This window comes from Alligator sinensis, unplaced genomic scaffold (assembly GCF_000455745.1).
Source record: "Alligator sinensis unplaced genomic scaffold, ASM45574v1 scaffold510_1, whole genome shotgun sequence".
NCBI classification, from domain to species: domain Eukaryota; kingdom Metazoa; phylum Chordata; order Crocodylia; family Alligatoridae; genus Alligator; species Alligator sinensis.
This window is the reverse complement of record NW_005842052.1, coordinates 2,030,456-2,035,641: the sequence shown is the minus strand read 5'-3', so window position 1 is coordinate 2,035,641 and position 5,186 is coordinate 2,030,456. Positions and strand designations below refer to the sequence as shown.

Genomic DNA, 5,186 nt, shown 5'->3' with positions numbered 1-5,186 from the left:
CTACAGAGTAAAGTCGCGTTCTCCTAAGCCAACAGATCTATCAGGCAATCTTATTCTTATAACTGCAAGCATTTCTGTTGTGGTAGTGGAGCTAACTACCTCTGTCACCTTTTTGGTCTCTCTGTGAGCAATTGCCTTATGGTGGAATCTTGCAGCTTTTTCTGCTCAGCCCCCGGCCCCTTCAGCACCACTTACCACCCTGCAGGCTTCGGTGGTTTTCATGCCACTCACATTTGCACTCTTTGGAAACTGTGACCCATGATCTATTGATCAATAGTCTTTTAAAAGCCAGTTGTTTTTATTTAGCTGTGGGAACAAAGTGCTAGAAGGCAGGGAAAAACTTTCAAAGGAACAAAGTGCCTTGTACATCTCACCCATGGAGGATGGGGAGAGTATTACTGTCCTCTAATACTGACCCAGCCAGGCCTAGCTTCTTCCAGATCTCCTTCTGTGGACTCCTCTGCACCCCCCTTGCAACCACAGGACAAGTCTATATAAAACCTAATGGACTTAATTATTTTAAAGCTAATTTATTCCACTGTTGATACTGTTAAAGTTCAGCTCCCCCCCCCGCCCCCCCCCCCCCCCCCATTAGGTTCAGAGGGAAATGGCGGTAGAGTTGTCAGAGTTGTTCTAAACATAATGAAATTTGTTCACCAGTTTTTTTAAACTTCTCTCTTTTTTGCTCTTCTATATTGCACACCAAAAATCCAGGCAAAGAGAATGAGTGAAAGAGGACAGAGTCTTATAGCTCCTTCCAATCTTGAAGTCCTCGATTTGGGAGGTGGGCATAAAATAGAATTAAAAGAAAAAATATCTCTGAAGCTGTACATTCAAGAGGAGCACATACCAGCTAAGAATCTGCATGCTAAATTTTTTATTCAGTGGCATTAGGTGCTTTAGGTCCGAGCACAGTGGCCTCAACTAACTACCTGCCTAGCATGTCCCCTCTTTTCCTTCTGTGGATGGAAGAGGAGTGTGTGCATGTGTATGTGTGTGGATACATGTATGTATGCATGTGTGTGTGTGGAATGGTGATGGGTCAGGTTTATAGAGAAAGATGAGGAGATTTTGAAGACCTGGCTGGACAAAGCCTTGGCTGGGATGATGTAGTAGGGGCTGATCCTGCTTGGAGCAGGGGCTTGGACTCAATGTGACCTCCTGAAGTCCCTTCCCACCCTCATTTACTATGATTCTATGAAGTCAATAATGCTTTGTTCAAAGTTTTCAAGCACCTTGTAATATGGAAAGCAGAGTCAACCAGAGCCAGCATGTCTGCTTCTTTCATTGCTCCCAGCTTATTCTTTTCCTTCTCCTGTCATACCTCTCTGCAGAGGCAGACAACATGGAGTGATGGGGAAAAGCTGCTGAAGTAAAGACGCTGCAGCCAACGCTGAGTGCTGTGGCAAGGAACACTGGTTTTTGACTCCCTAGCATGTGTATTTAGGACGTCTAACCAAGAAAAATGCATCCTTTCACAGACCCACAGCTGTTGAGGCCATGTTGTTGTCGGGCTTGGGTCAAATTTAAACCATACCTGGCTATGCTGTTACTGGCTCAGGTATCCAGCAAGGGAAATTTGGTGGCTTCAAATACTTTGGACCAAAACTACCCGAATAGTGTTTAGCAGTTCTGGGTGATCATCTGTTTTAGTATTTGGGTCTGCTTAAACCCAAATCCCACCTTTTGGGAAGGTGGTACAGCCTAATGGATGAGGCAGGTCAAGGATCTGGGGTTCTTTTCCCAGCTGTGTGCCCAGAAAAACCTTGCTTTCCCTCTCGGGCTCTGTCTTTCTCCTTTTTCTTTTTTGTTTTATCTTGTTCTTACTCTGGTCTGTTTAGAATATACGTTGCTGTGGCAGGAACTGCCTCTAGTCATCTGTATAATACCTAGGACTATCTACTGGGAAATAAAGATCTGGTACAATTCCTATTTGACAGAGGCAGAGAAAGGCTAAGTTATGTGTCTACAGTCATATAGGAAGCATGAAGCAGAGCAAGGATTTAAAAGTAGCTTTCCTAAAGAGCAGGGTGCTCCCCCCCTGGGATTTCAGTTTGATTGGAGCTTCAAGGTGTCACTATAACATACATTTTTAAAAGAGCTTAATTTGTTCTCATAGGATCGCATGCTGAAATACATTTGAAATTGGGTGAGATGCATTTCTCCGTCTCAATGCCATTTTGAACCAGAAATGAAACTTTTAATAATAACATATATTCCCTGGTTTTCCCAGGAACCCTAAACTCTGTTTTTTTCTCTTACCATCCTCATTTTTTTCACAGATGTTAGAGGGAGATGTTTAAAGTGTGCATGCATGGTGCCCCTTCCCACATGCACACAGCAATCTCTGTGCTGCCCTTGTTTCTTGTTCCAGTCAGCTTGGTCCAGAAATGTCATTTAAATTTCATCTGTGTTTGAAGTCAATAGCCTTGCCCATTCATATTCACATGGGTATCTAAAGCCCATTGATTTCTATGTGCCTTTAAATGATTTAAACCTAAGGGCACGTTTATTTTGAAGTTACAGTGTATCCTAGCCAGCAGTGCCCCAAGCATGGCCTACTCACCTGTTCCTTTATTCATATTCTAAATCAGAGGTTCCCAAACTCTGGTACATGTACCCTAGGGGGGGGTGCAAGACATCTCTAGGGGGTACATGGGAGAAATCGTGACAGATTTAATGTTCAGTATAATAATAACTAGCATTTAAGGAGTTAAAATATCAAATGTATGCTGGGAAGGGTACATGGGCAGCTAGTAAAGCTGGAAGTGGGTATGCAATAAGATGTTTGGGAACCTCTGGTCTACACCCAATGAAACCATTCCAGGTTCATCCCATCTGCTCTCAAGCACAGCGGAGACCAAGGTTTCTTGATGGCACTTTTCTTCGTCTTTACAAATTCTCCCTAGATGTTGCCCTCCATCCATTATCAGTTTCCTAGAAGGTGAAGATCTGTTCTGAAGCAACTGTGAAATGCTATTCCAAGTCACTACACAGAAGCTTTTTTTAAAAGAAATGAAATTTCTCAAAATTTGGCTTCAGTGTAAAGCTTCACAATGTGTCGTTTTCTATTATGGTAGCATTTGAAGCTTCAGAGTGCTAGGTACTGTACATGCACCATGGGAGACTCTCTGTGCCCCTAAGAGCATACTGTCTAAACAAGCAGGACAAATAATGGGAGAAAGAAATAAAGACCCAGAGATGTGAAATGACCAGTCCAAAGCCATACAGTAGTTCAGAGACAAAAGTAGACTTAAAATTTAAGGGCCTTGCACGCACTGCAACTGCATATCTGTTTGCATGGGTGGGGTTTCCAGATGGCTTAAAAGTCTTTTTTGTGCATTAAAGTAAAACTCCTTGGACATAGTTTAGTTTGGCTCATCAAGAGTTAAAGCGCTGAGTCCATGGATTTATTGCGTACAAACACAAAGGCACTCAAAGATATGTAATGAGCCTCTTTGTCCACTAGATGGCTGCAACTTTTTTGTAGTTCACCCCTTTGAATTGCTTTCATTTTTGAATTGCTGCTATTTTTGGTTCCCCCCCAGTGCAGTTTGCAAGCTCCTTGTGGCACGGGCATGGGCGCTGGTCGGAGACTGGACTTAATTCGTTCAAAAACCTAGTGAGTGCAAACACCAACACAACGCTCCAAAGCTTAATTCATTCAAAAGTGTAGCAAGTGCAAACACTGATGCGCTCCTCCAAAATAAACAAGTTTAAATTTTATAAACCTATTTAATTTAATGAGGATTAAACCCATGGTGTGTATTGCCAGGTGAATGCCCAAGCCATTAGATGCAACCGCTTCCCTAGTTAACTGCAACATTAAACACCTGGTCACTCTTGCTTCTCCTTTATAATTCATCACTGTATGATCCAGAACTTTAAAAAACCTCCTCTGAAATCTTCTTTTGGAAAACACAGTGTGCTAAAGCAGAAGTACTATTTTCACCACTCTTACACTTCCCCATTTTCAGTTAAATATATTAATGTGATTCTCACAGTATTTATTTATAAACAAAATTTATTCTGTTTGGGTTGACATTTATGCTGATTATACCACAGCCTTTTCACTGCCTGCTCCTTTTATTGCAGCTGTATTTCTTTTGCTGCCTGTTGTTCATCCCCTCTTAGAAGTAAAATATTTTACCAAGCTGACCATCTGATAAAACATTTTCTTCTGGATTCAGTATATATTTGCTAAGTAGCATTGCAGAACGAATGCATATAACATTTCTAGTCCATGTGTCTCCCTTAAGGCTGATGTAGGTTTATGGTGGATCTGAGACAGAGGAGGCTTTCACTCCTTTTTAGAGATTAAGCATATTTTATTTTTGGCAAAAACTGGACACTCCCACACAATATATCCATTAAAAATGGTCCTACTACAGATTTCAGGCAGCTGCTGATGAGTAATTATGTTTTGGGGTTTTTTTGTCTAGAGTTGCAAATGATAAACTTAAGTTAACCATTTGAGTTGGTCTAATAAAAGATATCAGATTTACCCAAAGCACCTTGTCTGCCTGTGTCCTTAGACCAACTCGGCTGAAACCTACACCCCTGTAACTTAAGATTCATAGATTCATAGATGCTAGGGTTGGAAGGGACCTCAAAAAATCATCGAATCTGACTCCCTGCCCTGGACAAGGAAGAGTGCTGGGGTCAGATGACCCCAGCCAGATGCCTATCCAGCCTTCTCTTAAAGACCCCCAAGGTAGGGGAGAGCACCACCACCCTTGGGAGCCCAGTCCAAATGTTGGTCACCCTTACCATGAAGAAGTATTTCCTGATATCTAGCCTAAATCTGCTCTTTGTCAGTTTGTGACCATTGTTCCTTGTTACCCCAAGAGGTGCCCTGGGGAACAGAGCATAAAATAACCACTTTGAGCACCTGCATTGGCTGGGAATTGAACCCAGGTCCCCTGCATGGCAAACAGGAATTCTACCATTGAACCACCAATACTTGATTTTAAATAAAGACTTAGTTTATATCAAACTTTGTATGGATTAAAAACTTTACAAGGATCTTGAATCATTTCCTAAATAAGCATCTGAAACCAGATTTTAAGTCAAATTTAGGACAACTAAACACATTAAGGTATGGAAATGTAGAATGAAGACCTGCAGACACGTTGACTTCTCTCCCATAGTGATTTGATCTGGAGTGTATGTGCCTCTCATCATGT

The 5,186-nt window shown here is 41.8% G+C and overlaps 1 non-coding gene across 1 annotated transcript; it reads right to left on the bottom strand.

The window, feature by feature from the left end:
- Window positions 1-4,892: 4,892 nt before the first annotated feature.
- On the bottom strand, window positions 4,893-4,963 carry TRNAG-GCC. Its single transcript has one exon. It is a non-coding gene; the product is annotated as a tRNA-Gly (tRNA).
- Window positions 4,964-5,186: the final 223 nt, after the last annotated feature.